This window comes from Lygodium microphyllum, chromosome 15, assembly GCF_053477565.2.
Source record: "Lygodium microphyllum isolate KBCC chromosome 15, Lygodium_microphyllum_v1.1.10, whole genome shotgun sequence".
Taxonomy (NCBI): Eukaryota; Viridiplantae; Streptophyta; class Polypodiopsida; order Schizaeales; family Lygodiaceae; genus Lygodium; species Lygodium microphyllum.
Window position 1 is genome coordinate 94,863,300 of NC_141149.1, and position 20,220 is coordinate 94,883,519.

General features: G+C 42.5%; 1 pseudogene; it reads left to right on the top strand.

Annotated features, from left to right (window-relative positions):
- Positions 1–579: 579 nt before the first annotated feature.
- On the top strand, positions 580–10,078 carry LOC148024785 (glucan endo-1,3-beta-D-glucosidase-like; annotated as a pseudogene).
- The last annotated feature ends 10,142 nt before the right edge of the window (positions 10,079–20,220 follow it).

Genomic DNA, 20,220 nt, shown 5'->3' on the forward strand with positions numbered 1-20,220 from the left:
AGAGGAAACGGGAAAACAGGGGAATCTAAATGGCACAGAATTATAAATTGTTTGGGGGGCAGAGATTCTGAGGAGGAAGCTGATGACGGCAATGTTATAATCTCCTCTTCATCCAAATGCTCTTCAAGGGTAAAATTCTCTCTATCAAACAACGACTCCACAGGGGAGGTCGTGGACAAGCCAGTCATGTGCCAGAACATCTTGCTGATTTACAGAACTGCACGCCAGGAAAAACCAGTCCATTGGAACTCAAAATTGCTTCCGTGGTGCAAATGCTACAACATTTTCCTAAAGTTTATGCAAACATCGCGAGAAGGACTCTATAGCAAACAGAGATTATCACATCGGTTCAGAAGCGACCAAAGATGATGCTACAATAGGTGCAGACAAAGCAGTGAGGTCAAAACTGACAACGTTGCATAGCAGCTTACGTGAACAGGAGGTTCACAAATGCCTTATACCAAAAACGCTTGAGTTGCAGAGACAAGTTGATGGTTTGAGCCACTGGATATCTGAATGCAGAGATTGGGATCTTTTCTTCCCTCATAGGCACCAACAAAGATAATGCATTGAATAGGCATGTGGAATGTATATCCTGGAAATGCCCGTCCTCTTCGCATATCTGGTAATGCTGCCAACAACAATTATGGCTATATCTGTAGCTAATTGAATAGTGGATTCTACAGATTTTTCTGACACAGTATTAGTAGCATTGGTGCAACTCTGATGCTGCACTTTTATTGAGGAAATTGCCCTCATTTGTGTAATGTGGAATGACCAAAAACAGTATACATTGTTTGTATTTACTGGAAGGATGTTATTGATTGCAGTGTACATGTAAGCAATCAAGTTTCATGCTTCATGGAAAGACAAGGTGTATGAATACTCCAGTATTCGAGTAGATTTTCCACAGCAGATTCACTTGAATGGGCATCTAACTTCTCTGCAAAATGCAGTGTTTTCTACCATCCGGAGTATGAACATGCCCTCTGTTTTCTACCGCTTTTGCTGCTCACAAATCCTCTCATCTTGCTTATTCATATGATTGATCTTCTATCTTGAAATTAGTCAAGGTCCTTTGTGGTCACAACTTTGCTTTTGAAAACCCTTCGACATCTTTGGTAAACCCGACGTGAAAGCATCGCATTTAAATTTTAGGATGGGAGATACTTCAGCATCAATTTTAGCCTCTTCTACGATTCCTACTTTGTACTCTACTTCAGCTTCATCATCGATTTCTGCTTCAAGTACTTCTACGGATGATTTAAAGCAGATTTTGCAGAATATGTCTATGTATATGCAGCTTCAAAATCAACAGACACAATTGTATATGCAGCAGCAGTAGTAGTTACATCAACCACAGTTGTCTCAGCAAAGGCAACTATATTCAGAGCAAGAGAATGCAATCAGCACGACTAAGGTGATTGAAGCAGTTGAGAATGAAAAGAAGCTATTTGATGGCCGTAATGTATCAGCTTATTTGAAGACATATGAGATCAAGAAAGGATTTTTTGGAGTACCAACAGGACTTATGAGTAAATATTTTCTTCGCCTTGTCACACCCTCCTTGAGGGTAAATGTGACTGATCTTTTCCTTCAAAATTTGCATTGGCAAGATTTTAAGAAGGCCCTGAAAGAGGAGTATTTTCTTGAGGACTTTGGGATGGCTACATGGCGGTCATTTCGAGAGTGGGTCTACATGCCAAACAAAATGGAAGACCCGCCTACAGAATGGATCCATGACACCGATGCTGTCTTCTACTCCTATGTCTGCTTCTACCCCTGTCATTTCTTCTCTTCCTCGGCCAGTTACTTGGCCTATGCCAGTGCCTACTGTTTCTAATCCTCCTGTTCCTCCTGTTCCAAGACCGATGCCAGCTCCTTCTGCTCCAAAACCATCTGCTCCGTCGGTTCCTTCCTCTCTTGATGACATAATCAAAGGCATAACGGATTTGACACTGGAGTCAGTTAAAGAAAAATTGGTGGGAAAATTGAAAGAGTAGTTTGCTTCGACTGCGCCTACTATTTCTTCTAGTGTTCCTACTGCACCTAGGAGTGCTCCTAGTGCACCTAGGAGAGATCGAAGATGTAGTTGGTGTGATAGTATGGATCATCAGCGTTGTAGGGATTGCGAATCTTTTCAAGATTCAAGGAGGAAGAATTTGGTATTTTGGGGACAAGATGGCAAGATCTCGTTGACTGAAACAGGAGCTCCGCTTGCTACCAATTTTGGGAAAGGCGGAATGAAGAAATTAGTAGATGATATGGCTGCGCGTACTTCTTATGTGGCAGCTAGAGGAGATGCTTCTGCATATGGAGTCTAGATTGAGAAAGGTTCAGAGAGTTAGTCAGCATTATGGACCTATGCTATGGAGATGGCAAACAAAGGGAAATTTCAGCAGACAGTTTGGACTAGTGCAGGTTCTAGCATCAGATCTGAGACAGGTTGAGATTTGCCTGTTGACAGGTACACTATTTATGTCTACTTGGCTAAGTCTCAGGGAGCAGATGTACTTGTTGAGGAGAAGCGTAAGAGAGATGAAGAGAATCCCAATGCAGCTAAAAAGACTAGAGGGGGTGAGTTTGTTACTCCACCTACTACAAGGCCATCTTTGAGACTAGGGCCAGAATGACAAATGGAAGATGCTCAAAAGAAAGAAAAGAGTCAGGAGCCTAGACAGAGAAAGCAGCCAGGATTTAGATTAATGTCCGATATTGAGACATCTACGGACATGAAGAAAATCTTTAATGACAAGATACTTGGCAGTAAGGTGACTTGTACTATTTCTGAGGTTTTGGGCATCTTGAAAAGAGAGTTTCAAGATCAGTTCCAAGAAGTCCTGAAGAGGAAAAGATATACATTGCCTACTACTGATACACAAGGAGTTTTGATTAGGGAGTTGGATGAAGATGAGGATGAGGTTATGGTTGAGAATGCTTCTGTTTTTCCGCAGACAGAGAAGAGAGTTCAGCCTATGCATTATGTTGAAACTGATGAGCCTATCTTGGTACCACGTAGTCATTTTTCGCGGAGTAATTGGGCTAGGGCAACTACAGAAACGATGGTAAAAATTGGAGAGAAACAGGTGCCTTATGTTGCTTTGGTGGATCATGGTTCAGAGATTAATCTCATAGCTCATGGAGTTTATGAAAGTAATAGATGGCCTATGGATGCAGAGCATGGGTGGTGTATGAGAGCCGCCAACAACACTGCAGGTGATTTGTATGTTGCCTGTCCCAGTGTCAGGATTTCTATTGGAGATGTAGAGGAGGATTTCCATTTCTTTGTGCAGGCTTCATGCTCTTACCCCATAATCCTAGGACAGTCATTCATCACAGAGATGCGCATGGAGACGAAAGTAATGGATGATGGATCTGCTTATGCACGGATTCACAGTAAAGATGGTATGAGAGTAGTCCAGTTTATGACTGTGTGTGTAAATCATGCTAGAAACAGGGATACTCTTCGAGATGCACCTTTGCCCACTGTGAGGGATTCAGGTTTCCATTAGGTACCGATGTCCCGCGAGACGACGGTGGTACAGAGCAGAGGAGATTGGAGTTCTCGCCTCCTGACATCAATCTTTTCTCCTCCAATTTTGTTGGAATTTCAGCAAACAGTTCGATGAGTTATTAGAAGATTTCTAAGTTGCCTAGAGGTGCCAGGTAGTACATATGTAGGAAGGAGAAAGATTTGAAAAATGCAGGTATTTTAGAGGATGATGAACATATAGATGGGATGTATGATAGTATGGTTTGTGTAGATACGATGAAAAAGATGGAAAATATGCTGAAAACTGATATGCTGAGTTGTCACAGTAATGTATCAGTGCAATCCCTAGACATGTTTCATGAAATTTTAGATTTTATGTCACAGATAGAGTCAGAGGCTGAGGTGACTCAGCAAAAAGTGTTGAGTGCTGAAGAAATTCAGCAAACAGAGTTTCCAGCTGATTATGATCAGCCTATAGAGACATAGAGGGCTGAAAACTTTCAGCCAATAGAGTTTACTGCTGAAATATTTTAGCATCCAGAGTTTAGGGCTACTCCTATGCAGTCCATAGAGCAGAGGGCTGAGGATATTCAGCCCACCAGAGGGCAGAATTGCTGATTTACAGCATGATTTGAGTAATGCGGAGGATCATAATGAAGCCAAGGTTGACATGAAATACAAGACTGTGGATAAGAAGGTGAAGCTGGTAGCTGGACCGCTTCCACCTGACAGTGATCAGCAAATAGAGAGGGCTGCCAAGCAGCCAATTTTGAGGAATCCAGAGCATATAGGCCATAAATTTTCAGCAGGGACTCTTGCTGAATTAAAAATTGGAAATGGTGATTTCTTGCTACCTTCAGAGAAGCAATGCTTTCAAGATATGCTTGAGCGACATGGAAGGGGGTTTTCTTTTTGTTCACATGAGATTGGATGTGTGAATCCAGATATTGTTGCCCCTATGGTGATCTTTACTATTCCTCATATTCCATGGAACCTCCGACCTATTCCAGTGCCTAGGGAACACCTGCCAAAGCTAGTTGACTTGTTGAATGAGAAAATCAGGATGGGAATCCTAGAACCTTCATCTGCACCATACTCAAATAGGTGGTTTACGGTTTCAAAGAAGAATGGTACTCTCCGATTTATACAGGACATGCAGCCAATAAACAGAGTTACTATCAGGAATGTTGGTATAGGTCCAGTTGTGGATGAGTTTGCAGAAGCATTTGCTGGATGTGCCATCTATTCTTTAGGTGACTTGTATTTGGGATATGATCAGTTTCAGCTGGCCTTGGAAAGCAGGGACATAACCACTATGAGAACTCCTATTGGGCTTGTCAAGATGTGTACCTTGCCTCAAGGTGCCACTAATTCTATTGCGCATATGATGAATGCCATGCATAAGGTCCGTGAGTACATACCACAGCTTACCATGCCTTTCTTGGATGATGTGCCCATTAAGGGGTGTGCAGAAGAAGAGAAGAATGAGAGTCTAAATGAGCAAGGATGCAGATACTTTGTGGCTGATCATATTTTAGCTTGTGAAAAGATTTTGGCCAAGTTAGAAGAAGTGAACTTGACACTATCTGGGCAGAAATCTGTTTTTGGAGTAAATGAGGTTGTCATTGTTGGATATATGTGTGGGTATTATGGCAGAATACCTTCACCTGAGAAGGTGGATGTTATAGGCAAGATTACGGAGTATTGTTCTACCACTTTAAAGGTACGGAGATTCATTGGAGCCTCTATGTTTTACATGATTTGGATACCCCATTTTGCACACATAGCATATTGTTTATATCAGCTGCTTCGAAAGGGGCAGAAATTTTATTGGGATGAGAGCCACACTAGAGCCATGCGGAAATTGAAGAAGTTATTGCAGATTGCTCCTACTCTTAGGAAAGCAGATTATAATTGCAGTAGGCCTATTGTATTGACAGTTGACACTAGTCCAATTGGCATAGGTTGGGCTGTGGGTCAAGATGATGCAAATGGAAATAGGTATGCTAGTCGGTTTGGGGCGAAAGTCCTAAACAAGAGACAGAGGAGGTATCCGCAAATCAAGAGGGAATTACTGGGAATTGTTACGGCTCCAAATGTGACAAGGAGTACTTTATTGGAGCTCCAGTTGTGGTAGAGACAGATTGCTTGCCGTTGATAGGTATGATTACGAGTTGCTCTACTCCGGATATAGCTATGTTGAGATGGATTGCATACATCAAGTCATTAAATCCAAAATTTAAACACATAGCAGGGAAGGATAATCTAATGGTGGCGGATATGCTATCTAGAGCCAGATATGATAATGAGGAGACACTGCTTGCAGAAGAGGATGATGCAGAAATTTCAGCCGCTATGGTTGATCATGTTTGCCATGTCTATGATATTGTGGCTTTCATAGAAGAACTCTATGTTGGAGATTGGTTACAGATTGGCAAGTACCTTAGTACACTAAGCAAAAGAGATGAATGGACAAATGGAGTTCAAGAAGATCAGAAGAAAAGCCTATGGTTATTTCCTCAAGGACGGATTTCTTTGGAAGCACCCAAAGAAAAGAGGTGGATTACCCTTGCGGGTTGTTTGCGATAAAGAGACCCAGTTACAGGTGATGAGGGAGTTTCATGAGAGTTCTTGGGCTGGTCATAGACGAGTGTGGGCTACTTATGAGAAAATCAAGGAAAAATATTGGTGGAAAGGCATGTATAGAGATGTTTCTCGCTTTGTAGAGACTTGCAGAGATTGTTAGATGTATTTCGTAGTGCGTCATCGAGATGAGCTTCATCCGACCTATTCGCTATGCATTCATTATAAGTGGGTAGTTGACTTGGTTACTATGCCGATGGGTCTATGGCAGATGAGATATATTGTATTGGCTAGAGAGGATCTTACCAATCATATTGAGGGCAGACCTTTGAGAACGAAGACCACTAGTGCAATGTGTAAATTCTTATTGGAAGAAATTTTCAACAGGTATGGCTGTGTGGGTAAGATCACTGCAGATCATGGTGAATTAGATGCAGATGAAGCTAGGGAGTTTTTCTCTCAAGTAGGAATCAAGTTGGCTCTAACCACAGCATACAATCCAGAGGGAAATGGAAAAAGTGAAAGAGGGCATTCGCCGATAGTGAAAGCATTAGCTAAAGCATGCAGAGGACAGATTGATGAATGGCCGAGACTTCTACCATTTTCTTTGTGGGCTGATCGTACGACTCACATTGTTACCACAGGATATATGCCCGCAGAGTTGATGTATGGTCAGAAACCGATTATGCCGACTGAGACTTGTGCTTTGACTTGGTCAGTTTTACCTTGGCAGGAGGATTTGACGAGAGAGGAGCTCTTAGCTCTTCAGATCTGGCAGTTGGAGAGAAGACTAGAGGATATTCAGCTAGCTATTGATAGGTTGACGGTTGCTAGACTTAGAAATAAGGACAGGTTTGACAGTAGGAATCGCTTATGGCCCAGAGCAATAAAAGAGGGAGACTGGGTATTAGTCTTTGATAGTAGCCTTGAAAATCAGCATACTGCACTTTGAAAGATGGTGAAAAGATGGTTTGGGCCGTACATAGTCAGACATGTCTTTGACAATACAACATATGAGCTGACAGAATTGGATGGGACAGTGCTTAGAGTGCCTATTGCAGGAAAAAGAATCAAGATTTTCAAGAAAAGAGATGATGAGGATTATGCATTGGAAGAATTTGCAAGAGAAGGGCAACGAGAAGAAACTCCAGTAGAAGAGATAGATGATATGATAGATAATCTTGCTGATATACCGAAAATAGACAATGAAGAGATTGATCTGTATGTGGATCTTGACGACAATGATCATGGGTAGTTGGCCCATCCAGAGGATGCGCAGGATCAGAGGGAGTGGATGTCATACTGTTGCGCATCCGAGGTGTGAAATCCACCAAAAAGTTGTGTGTGTGACATTTGTTACTTTGTACATATTTAGGTTTTGTGCTTTGCCACTCTATAATTGGTGAAAGAAACATAGATTCCACAGAGAGCTTGAAGACTATTGTTGGCAAGCATGTTGTGTCATACTATGATGATCTGAGTGCATCTCTTGAGCTTCCACGTTGACTCACAGTACCTCTTGTGAGAGGGCTCCTTATGTCACATTGATCTTTGATGAGTATTCCATGTTGAAAATTTCCTCCATTCATGCGGTTTTGAAGGTTACATCAAATGAAAGTTGCACCAAGCACAAGGTTACAACGAGCAATGGCCAAACCTGGCTAATATATAGCTCTCATGGTGTGTACTTGTTTGCAAACCTCACTGCAAGTCAAAATTTTAAGGGAATTTTAAGAGTTGTATTGCTTACAGGGGATGATAGTGCTAAAGACATTTTGAATAGGTTCAGTACAACCTATCCCATGCAAGGGCATGCTGATCTGTCTGTTCCTTTCCAAGTAAAGTATGATTGGAAGAAATGTGGTTGGGGGGAGCTGCTGATGCTGAGTCTCCCAATGCACAGAGATATGATGCCCTCTACTCAACTACAGCGTGTATGTCCTGCTCTGTTTTATAATGGCATGGATGGTGAAATGATAGGAGTGGTGGGTGATTGCTGGATTCTAAATGAAGTTCCCATTTCTGTGGGTTGGTATTCTTCAAAGGGCATCATAGATCCAGGGTCTCAAAGATTGATTGCTGAGGCATTGGACCGTGATGTGAGTGAGCTTAAACCAATCACTAGTGATTCTTCATATTTCTATGGAAAAGCTTTGGCCCATGCTGCCAAGCTGGCACTGATAGCAGAGGAGGTTGGGCATCTCGATCTGCTGAATCCAATTAGGGATTTCTTGGTGCAGTCATTAACACCTTGGATGGATGGAACTTTCGCTGGAAATGATTTTCTTTTTTATCAAAGATGGGTAGGATTGACAAGTCACAACGGATCAACAAATTCTGAAGCAGATTTTGGGTTTGGAGTATATAATGACCATCATTATCATTTGGGTTACTTTTTCTATGCTGGGGTAGTTCTTGCAAAATTAGATCCAATCTAGGGAAAGAAAAACAAGCCTGGAAAAAGAAAAAGCAACGGAAAACGTGGGGAAAGTATCAGAGAAGAGGAAAAGCTTAAGAGATCCCAATTTCGATCCCAATAGGAAGAAGAAGAAGAAGGTCGTCATTCAAGAACCAGAGGAAACGGGAAAACAGGGGAATCTAAACGGCACAGAATTGTAAATTGTTTGGGGGGCAGCAATTCTGAGGAGGAAGCTGATGACGGCAATATTATAAGCTTCTCTTCATCCAAAAGCTCTTCAAGGGTAAAATTCTCTCTATCAAACAACGACTCCACAGGGGAGGTCGTGGACAAGCCAGTCATGCGCCAGAACATCTTGTTGATTTACAGAACTACACGCTAGGAAAAACCAGTCCACTGGAACTCAAAATTGCTTCCGTGGTGCAAACGCTACAACATTTTCCTAAAGTTTACGCAAACATTGCGAGAAGGACTCTATAGCAAACAGAGGTTATCACATATGTTCAGAAGCGACCAAAGGTGATGCTACAATAGCTGCAGACAAAGCAGTGAGGTCAAAAGTGACAACATTGCGTAGGAGCTTGCATGAACAAGAGGTTCACAGATGCCTTATACCAAAACGCTTGAGTTGCAGAGACAAGTCGATGGTTTGAGCCACTGGATGTTTGAATGCAGAGATTGGGATCTTTTCTTCTTCCCTCATAGGCACCAACAAAGATAATGCATTGAATAGGCATGTGGAATGCATATCCTGGAAATGATCGTCCTCTTCGCATATCTGGTAATGCTGCCAACAACAATTATGGCTATATCTATAGCTAATTGAATAATGGATTCTACAGATTTTTCTGACACAGTATTAGTAGCATTGGTGCAACTCTGATGCTGCACTTTTATTGAGGAAATTGCCCTCATTTGTGTAATGTGGAATGACCAAAAACAATATACATTGTTTGTATTTACTGGAAGGATGTTATTGATTGCAGTGTACATGTAAGCAATCAAGTTTCATGTTTCATGGAAAGACAAGGTGTATGAATACTCCAATATTCGAGTAGATTTTCCACAGCAGATTCACTTGAATGGGCATCTAACTTCTCTGCAAAATGTAGTGTTTTATACCATCTGAAGTATGAACTTGCCCTCCATTTTCTGCCGCTTTTGCTGCTCACAAATCCTCTCATCTTGCTTATTCGTATGATTGATCTTCTATCCTGAAATTATTCAAGGTCCTCCGTGGTTGCGAATTTGCTTTCGAAAACCCTTCGACAGTGTCTTCCACTTCTGTCGGTCTTTAAATTCCGCCTTGAAATAACATAGTTCAACACATCTTTGATTCTTGTTATGGCTTAAAATCCCACTCTCAACATCCCTCTAATGAGCATCTAGATGCATAAAGTTGCAATTTAATTTGGCTAGAAATAACCCACACTTGGTGCATTGTCAAGAATGGCACCTCTAATGAGCATCTAGATATATGAAGTTGCTATTCAGTTTGGTTGGAAATAGCCCACACCTACTACATTGTCGAGGATGGCACCTTGTACCAAGAGATTGTGTCCATAGCTAGATGGGCTCCTTGATCTGCTATGCCTCTATCACGATGATGAGAGTGCAGGGGTGAAGCAAGAGCTAGACAAGAGTAGATCCAAGAGAGAGCAAGAGAGTCAGTGTGATTGAAGGGGATGAGAGAGTATAAGTGTAGCAAGATAGGGAATCTTGCCAAATTTTTTGACCCTAACCCCTTTTGGAGTGATCATTGGTAGTATAAGGTACACAAGTATGGTCAGTGGTCCCTCCATGGAGTTAATGTGATTATCACTTTTAGTTATGTTGATAGTTCTAGTTTACACTATTAGGATTTTGGAATCAATGAGAGGGGCACTTTTTTAGGATTCTGTGTGTGTGTGTGTGTGTGGGGGGGGGGGGGGGGCAGGGGACTTAGGATTATTAGCCTATGTGTGTGTGTGTGTGTGTGTGTGTGTGTGTGGGGGGGGGGGGGGGGGGGGGCAGGGGACTTAGGATTATTAGCCTATGTGTGTGTGTGTGTGTGTGTGTGTGTGTGTGTGTGTGTGTGTGTGTGTGTGTGTGTGTGTGTGTGTGTGTGTGTGTGTGTGTGTGTGTGTGTGTGTGTGTGTGTGTGTGTGTGTGTGTGTGTGTGTGTGTGTGTGTGTGTGTGTGTGTGTGTGTGTGTGTGTGTGTGTGTGTGTGTGTGTGTGTGTGTGTGTGTGTGTGTGTGTGTGTGTGTGTGTGTGTGTGTGTGTGTGTGTGTGTGTGTGTGTGTGTGTGTGTGTGTGTGTGTGTGTGTGTGTGTGTGTGTGTGTGTGTGTGTGTGTGTGTGTGTGTGTGTGTGTGTGTGTGTGTGTGTGTGTGTGTGTGTGTGTGTGTGTGTGTGTGTGTGTGGGGGGGGGGGGGGGGGTGTGTGTGTGGGGGGGGGGGGGGGGGGGCAGGGGACTTAGGATTATTAGCCTATAAGACTTGTCATGAAATTTTGTTTCTTGCCTCATAGCCAACCCACATGCTCTCTTCCTCCCATCATATCACTGTATTGGTGGCTTCGTCAGCTCATGGCCTCACTCTTGACCCCCTTACATTCGAGTCGCCTGTAATGGATAACCTATCCCTTGCTTGCACGGAAGGCTTGCAACTCTATTGATGTGCTAAATTATGACCCCAAACCTAACAACGAGCAATAAAATGGAGAGGCTCAGAATACTGTGTAGACTTCAACAAGATAAACTTGCCAAATATCTTGCAAATTGTAATTTCAAATGGAATGGCATGCCTATTTCTATTGCTTCAACTCAGTCCTAAATCAACAAGCTAGTGCCTAGAATTCTAGAATTAGTGTAGATGATGTATGCCCCCTTAGCACATTTATCCTGGATTTCCTTATATACATCCCAAAAACCATCCTAGATTCTCCCATATGCATCCTTGGTGCTTGGTACTTGATCCCCACACCTTTGAACCTATTAATGCAAAAGCACTCAGTACTCAATCCCCACATCCCAAATTAGGTAATACAAAATCTATTTCTTTAAACATGACTCTCTACACATTTGGTTGTTTATTTACCCTCGCATTCACTTGGTCCTTTGTTCTAACTCTCACCTAGCTAGCCATCTATTGAGCCCTCGTAACCTCCATTGAGTCTGTAGCAAACGCTATCGACACAATGAGCCCATCCCCCAAAAAAACAACTCTATGATGATAGTGTCAATTTCTCATTGTGACCTATTCACTGGTGAAGCTTTATTTTGTTTCTTAAAAATTCCTAACCACTACATGCACCTTGTTTTGTATCATCTGACCATGATTGCATATTTAGTGTGCTTGTCTTCTAGGAGTAACATCTACTCTTGGTGGTGACCTTCATTCGGTGCTTTTGTCTTTTAGGATCACCATTGAATGGTTCATGGCAATTCTTTGCCATAGAGCAATCTCTACCACTTGATGGTGACCTTCATCTAGTGTTCTTGTCTTTGAGGGTCACCACCAAGTGGTTCGTTGACAACTCATTATGCAAGGGTAGCCTCTATCACTTGGTGGTAACCCTCATCCAGTGTTTATCTTCAAGGATCACCATCAAGCAATTCATGGCAACCCTTTGTTCAAGGGAAACCTCTATTCCATGGTGGTGACTCTCATCTAGTATTTTTGTCTTCAAGAGTCACCACAAAGCAGTTCATGACAACCCATTTCCATGAGGTAGCCTCTACATAGTGACCCCCCTCATCCAGTGTTTCTATCTTTGGGGGTCACTACCAAGCAATTTGTGGCAACCCTTTCCTATGGGATAGTCTGTATTGCTTAATGGTGACTCTTGTCTAGTGTTCTTATCTACGAGGGTATCTACGAGGGTCACCTCACCAAGTGGTTTGTAGCAACCCATTTGCAAAGGGTAGCCTTTATTGCTTCATGGTGACCCTCCTCTAGTGTTTTTTTCTTTTAGTGATGGGACCTGGAACGGGCCGGCACTGGCTCGTGCACTAGCCGAACCTCTATCTCACGCGCTCAACAACCCCACGGCCTCGCGACCAGGAGCGTTGATGGCACATACATTGCCTTCTTAGACATATTGCATTTGTATTACGTCATTTGTAGTCCACTCTTCTCTCACCCACTACTCCTCAAAGGGAGTCCCTTACACATTGCCTAATGGCATGAAGCACAGACATAGGGGGTCCTCCAACGACTAGTGCCGCCACCCCTCTGCGACTCTCCTACACCTTGGGGATTGGCCCCTCGGTGCGTCGCTCAACATACAAACATTTCGTACAAATCTCTTTAGTGATGCTAGAAGTCGATTTGATATATGATTTTATTTGGTCCTTTTTCTATTTATTATTTTCGATTTAGAAGTAACTTTTTTATTTCCTTGGGCAGATTTTTTAGAAAAGATAGGTTAGTATGGATTTTGGTCTATGATGCTATTTGTTTGGATTTTGACTATTGGTTTTCTCATCGAATGCTCAAACACTTTTTTGAAATCTATTTCGGCTGACGAGACGGGGGACTTCAGTCTCTCTCTAGGGAATTCTTTGACTAGTATCTCTTCTACTTCCTTCTTTTCTACATCTCTGAATTCAGCCTTCAAACCACTACAGAGAGGGAGATATTCCGTTCTCTGGAGGTGTCAAAACTCATTCTTGTGAGAATCGTTGTTGTACCATCATCATATGATGCCAGTTTTTCTAACAGTTTCAATAGTGTATGTTGTGAAGAATACTCGATCCACCAAGTTCCAGTGGGTTGCTAATTGGACAAACAGGAGATTGTCAGTACACCATGCATCCCACATGTCCTCTTGTTGAGCATCTAAGAAAAAATTCCCAACTCATTTCTTTCTTGTTTTCGTGAACCTCCACTAACCACGACTCTTGAAGCTTCTTCACGATCTCCCCTTGATGATGTCTAGAAACTTCTTAATGAATGCCAAGTCTTCCATGGATGGTCATTCTCTCTATCTCATACCCAACAAAAGACCTATGAACTTGCTTCCAATTTGGTAGAATTGGAAGTGGCCCCAATAACGCGTGCAAAGAAAGGAGAACTTGTAATTCCAAAAGAGCACATTTCTTCTGCCAAGACTGTGAAGTTTAGTCATCCTAAGGAAAAGCAGAACAATGTAGTCCAAGACAATGAAGTACAAAGTACTACAGAGCCACAGAGAGCAACAGAGACAGTTACAGAGATAGGACTAGAGGTCCAAGAAATAGAGGATGCGGAAGGACCTTCTCATGAAGAAGAAGTGCAAATGTTGCCTCTCCTAGAAGAAAAAGGGAAGATAGAAGTGGGCATGGCCCCATTTCCCAACTGATTGGAAAAGCCTATGAATCCTATCAAAGAGTATGATTTGGTCAAAGACCTAGACACTTTTAAACCAAACTTAACATTCCGATAGTTGCTAATTTGTCTCCTAGCTGCCGAAAGAAACTCAAAAGCATACTAACTAGAAGAAGAGGCCTAAGAATTGTTCCCTTTGTGGTGAGAAAGTCTAATAGAGCCTTAGAACCCATGAAGGAAGTAGATGTGGCTAACGCCTTCCTAGATCTTGGAACCCCAAAGATTGGTGTATGGATTGAAGGGTGCTTTATTTCAGATGCATTGATTGATGGAGGCTCATCAGTAAAAATAGTGATGGATGTGACAATGAAGGATCTAGGCTTGCAAGAAATGCAGCCTATGCAATGGTTTATCAGACTGGCAGACCAAAGTAGAATCAAGCTATTGGGCATTCTCCCATGCGTAAAGACAACCCTCACAGGAAGAGACTATTGGCTGACATATCTGGTGGTCAAACCAAATTCCTACGGGACCTCATTTCCTCTATTGTTGGGAAGACCTTGGCTTTTTGAAGCAAGAGCAAGGACGGATTGGTTTAACACTAACCCTAGGCAGAGGATCCAATAAAGTAGTATTGAAGTTGTATGGATTGCAAAAAGGCAATGGATCCACATCCATCAAAGTTTAATAAACTCCTCCAATGAAGTAATAGATGGTACATTAGGAGATGAAGAGGTCGTCAAGTAGATCCTCTCCAAGAAACAGAGGTGTAGTCCCTAACAGTGGGCATTGTAAGCCAACTCCCAAAAGATGCAAAGTCCTTTTCAATGGGTAAATACCTCCTACTTGAGCCAGGAACAACTTTTGAAATCACATCTAACAGTGTGATAGAAGCATTGATGTATTGTTCTCTCTTTTACATGGCCATAGTAGAGCTAGAGAAAGAGGCAAAAGGCAAAGTAGAGAACCTGTTCTTCTCTTACAAACCTCCTATATAGAGATAGAGCTAGAGCTTGACGAGAATGATGATGAATTTGAAGAAGAAGATTATGAAAGCAAGATAGAATAATATATTCCATCCGAAGAAGGCATGGATGAAGAGGGAGTCCCAGAAGCCTTAGAAGCAGAAGACTTCATGCTATTGGACAAAATGACGATGGTACCCTTTGGACTAGTAAATGGACCTTCCCATATGCAAAGATTTTATAAGAAATGGATTAAGAAAAATAAGCTATCTTTTATTAGTGGTTCTTGCCACCGCATCTACCCTTGCTAAGAAAGGATGATGATGATACCCCTTGTCAACAAGCACCATCCCCAAGGGCCCAACAGAATTTCAAGAGTCCCTGTTATGTGACGTTCCTGGATGCATCCTCAGAGGAGGAGTCCTCGAGCTCCTAGGTAATTAATACCCAAACCAAATCTGAGATATCCCTGATACCATTTTAGCATCCCAAGGAGCAACCCAAGTCCTCATTAAAACAAGAAGTGTCTAGTGGGACATCAAAAGAAGACACCGCCCCCTTGAAGGAGTCGAATCTGTACCCGAAAGCAATCTGTGGGACCTTCATCCACGAAGTGGAAGATGGAAGGCAGTTAACCTTTGTGGATGCAAATGGCACTACATGCCACTTGAAGGTGGGTAGCAGCCTTCCAAAAGGGGAGTTGTCGATCTTGTACAACTTATTGAAAGAGAATTTAGACGTGTTTGCATGGTCATATAAAGATCTAAAGGGGATTGATCCCACAGTTTGCCAACACCACATCCACCTAGAGCTTGATGCTAAACCTATGAGGTAAAGACAGAGACCTATGAATCCCAATTATTCTGCTCTAGTGAAGGCCAATTTATTGTAGCTCCTTGAAGTAGAGTTCATTTATCTAGTGGCTAATATTGAATGGGTTTCACCCATTGTGGTCATACCCAAGAAGAATAGGAAACTTACAATATGTGTGGACTTTCAAAGTTGAATTCCAAGATAAAGAAGGATCATTTCCCTATCTCTTTCATAGATCAATTGTTGGACAAAGTGGCAGGCCATGAGCTCTATTCCCTCTTGGATAGATTCAACAGATACAACCAAGTCCAAATTGCAAAAGAAGACCAATCCAAAACAACCTTCAAAACATAATGGGGAACCTATGCTTACAGAGTGATGGCGTTTGGGCTCTATAATGGTCCTACTACTTTCCAACGAGTGATTATGGCTGCCCTCCAGAACCATCTACATGATTTCATTGAGGTGTATCTTGATGACTTCTCTATCTATAGCCTCATCCGTGAACATTGGGGACACTTAGAGCAGTGTTTTGACTGATGCCAGGATTATGGGATCTCCCTCAACCCCGAGAAATGCATATTTGGAGTCTCTTTTGGAGTTCTGTTGGGTCACATTGCCTCTCCATAAGGGATATCAACAAACCCTACAAAGATTGAGAAGATCGTAGCCTTAGCAGGACCAACCAAACTCAAACAATTGAAGGGATTTCTAGGCCATGTGGGCTACTATAGAAGGTTCATAGCCCATTTTGCAACAAAGGCATCTCGTTTGCATAAAATCTAGAGAAAAGATATCAAGTTTAAATGGATCATTGATTGTGACAAGGCGAATGTGAAGGGAAGAATGATGAGATGGCTCCTTCTATTCCAAGAGTTTGACTTTGAGGTAATCACCAAACCTGGTCGCTCCCATGTTCTAATTGATCATCATTTGCGTATCCCGCAGAATGCAGCCGAGGAGTAGGATGATCCAGACCTCTCTGATGTTTCTTTATTTCTAGTCGAAATTGTCTCCCCCTGGAGGTATGCAGACATCGCCAATCTACTGGCAACCCAACAGTATCCTCCTGGCATCTCTAGTCGTGAAAGAAAGAGGCTTCTATTAGAATTAGCCCCCTACACCTTGTTAGGCGGTGCATTATACAAGAAATGCAAAGATGAAGTGCTCACAAGATGTGTTGCAGGAGAAGAGATTGGGATTTTTCTAAAGGCTTTCCATGACTAGCCATGTGGAGGTCACTTTGCATGAGAAGCAACAGCCAGAAAGGCTCTGTAAGTAGGATATTGGTGGTCGACCCTCTATAAGGATGCCTATGACTACTCTAAGCAATGTGATGCATATCAACCGATGGGGAAACCCACCAAGACCAATGCCATGCCACTGCAACCTATCCTTCCCTTGAAGCCATTCTAGAAGTGGGGCATCGACTTCGTAGGTCCAATCGATCCCCCCACTAGATAAAAGCAACATAGATACATCCTGATATGTACGGATTATGTCACCAAGTGGTGTGAAGCCAAAGCTTTGAAGTAGGATGATGGTAATAGTGTGGCCTTGTTCCTGTACAAGAATATCATCACCCGTTTTGGCAATCCCCTAGAGCTTGTCAATGACCAAGGTACTCACTTCCTTGATAAGATCATGGAAGAGTTGACCAAACTGTACAAGATTCGTCATTGTAAGTCCACACCCTATTACCCCTGAGCCAAGGCCAAGTTGAGGTCACCAATCACATCCTTTGCTTGATCTTGACATGAACGATAGCCGCACAATGTCTAATTGGGATGATCAACTTACAGAGGCCCTCTGGGTATACAGAACCTCCCATAATGCAACTATAGGACAAACTCCTTTCCAGTTGGTGTATGGAACAGAAGCCGTATTTCCTGTTGAATTGGGTTCCCTCCCTGCAAGTGGCTTTCAAGGAGTGCTTGGGAGATGACGAGTCCCTACAAAACACTGTATCCTGCACTTAGAATGTCTAGACAAGACTCGCAGAGGGTGGCTCTACAGAGTGCATGGAAGCCACGCAAGCCCGATAAAAGGCCTATCACGATAGCTTCACCAAGAACAAGGAGTTCAAGGAAGGTGATCTTGTCTTGGCCTATGATTTGCAATTTGGAAAGTTTCCTAGCAAGCTTCAACAACAATGGATGGGCCCCTATAAGGTACTTGGTATCAATCCTAATGACTCTGTCCAAGTGTAGACCGTTGATGCCTCTGATGATCCTTTCCTTATCAATGGCTATCGCCTGAAGAAGTACTTCCCTCTCTATGGATCCTGACAATCACAGTCGACCCACCCTTCCCCTTTTGGGCATCACACTGTCTTTCTCCTCATGCTCCTAATAGCCCTTAAGATCTTCTTCATGAGACGGCCTTGCTCTCTTCTCGTGAAATCCAGCAACAGTGGTGAGGATGGTCCTGACACATGATATTTCTACCATTCTCTTTACACACACACACACACACACACACACACACACACACACACACACACACACACATATATATATATATATATATATATATATATGAGAAAAGGGCTTCAGTCCTTGTCATGCCAACCTATTCTTTGAGAAAAGGTGGAAACACCCTCGGGAGTAGGGTAAAAAAAAAGAAAAAATAATAATAATATAAAATAAAACTATTATGGGAGAAAAGGAAGCAATTCCTTTTCATAACATGCCTCATTCCAAGAAAAGGTGGAAATACCCTTGGACAGGAAGATGGCTGTGGAAAAGGTGGTAACACCCCACAATCCAGGATAGCCAATCATTAACAGACACTTTTCTAGAAGAAATTCCAAAGCCACCTCCATTGGTGTGTTGTCTCTGTACTCCCTGTAGAACATGTGATTCCTTAACACATACGACATGATCTCCAAAAAATATACAATACCAAATATATGGGCTACCTCCTTGGGTATGCCTCATCATCAACTCCCTAATGCTAGCAATAGATGAAGTGATCTTTATCAACAAACAATTGAGTGATGTGAGCTTTCATCCTAACAGGATGGGCTGTGAGTATGGACTGCCCTCTGTATTTATTAATAGAACATGAGACAGAGGGTAGGGTGAGTGACCAATCATTTCCCTTCAATTCAAAGGAGAGGTGAGCTATGTGGAATGGAGGGTTGCACGCCCGGGCTGGACCTCTCAATGCACAATGCATGATCTATTCCTGTGCACTGCACTATAAGGCTCCCTGGCCTTCCTTCTCGCACTATATGCCAGCACAGGGCGGGATACACTGCTCCACCATCAAATGCGCACATTGTGAGGATAATAATAATGGGTGTAAGGATCGGATTGCCCTCTTGTATTCTAAAACAGAGCATCAGTCAAAGGGGACTCAAGTGTGATTGGTGTGTCCTCAAAACAATCATCGAGAGGTGAGATTGAGGGACGTTACAACACTTGGCACAAGCTATGTTTTCCTTTCACTATGCACCTATGCTAGACGAGGTTGGACACACTTATGCATCATCAATTGTGCACCCTGGCATACTCCTTCTGTCCCATTTCCCTTGTCAAATTCTAAACTGGGTGTATGTTATGGGGTTCTCTATGAGATTCATCGAATGATATGCGTTATGGGATGAGTGACTGTTCTTTCCTCCCCATTTGAGTGACTGTGTGTTGAGTGCAATAGCCTTCGTCATCACTCGAATTCCTGCACCTTCATCAGCAAAGCTGCCTCCCTGGGTGCTGCTGCATGGCCCCTGCTGCACTGGATGTATGCTGTGAAGACATCTTGAGACCTCTTGCAACCGACAGCGACACAGGATGCGACGTCACCAATCAACTGCAATGCTTGACAAACTAGGCTAAGTTTTTCTAACCCTACACCTTCTATTTGCAAGTGATAGTCATGTTTAACTATGGTAACATTAACGTACAATCCGATGACACATCTTGTATTCATGCGAAGTCATTTCACCCTACCCAAGTAAGGTTTTAAGTGTGGGGGCACATCCTTGCGCGTGTGCCGAGCATACATCTTGCATATGTCACTCATGGAATCTACGTATATCCCATGTCTTCACTTTAACTTAATGGGTCCCTTGCCCACCCACCAGCCCTCGTCTTCCTTACCTACGAGGCCATTCCTATTGTTATTTTTCTTTATACGGTGTTTTGATCCTTTTTCCATGTGAACACACCCTGAGTTTACAAAAGCCCAAATCCAACCTTATAGCCATGTGTATCCCTTCAAACTGTACCTTTTTCCTATTTACCACCCCTATTCTGAGCAATGGATTGAAAGTTATTAATTTTTGAAGCAATTTCTGCACATTAGACGTTTTTCCATGTGAACACTCCTTTAATATTTTGAAACGCTGACATGATGTGACAACCCTATCCTACACCTTCCATATGACACTTTTTTTTTCACTCTATCATTCTGAAGTACAGGTTGTCCGTTATTAATTTTTGTGAGTTTTCATGTCTTTTTCATGCGTATTTTTGTCATTTTTCCATGTGAACTTTCCCTATTCTCCTCGGAATTCAATTTTGAGTGGATAGCCTTGACTGGCCCCTCTTCTTGCCCATTTTTTTCTTTTTTCCATTGCCCTGTTCCAACCTACAGATTTTTCGTTATTAAATTTTATAGGTTTTTTCGAGCTTCGTTTTATTGTTTTTTCCTTG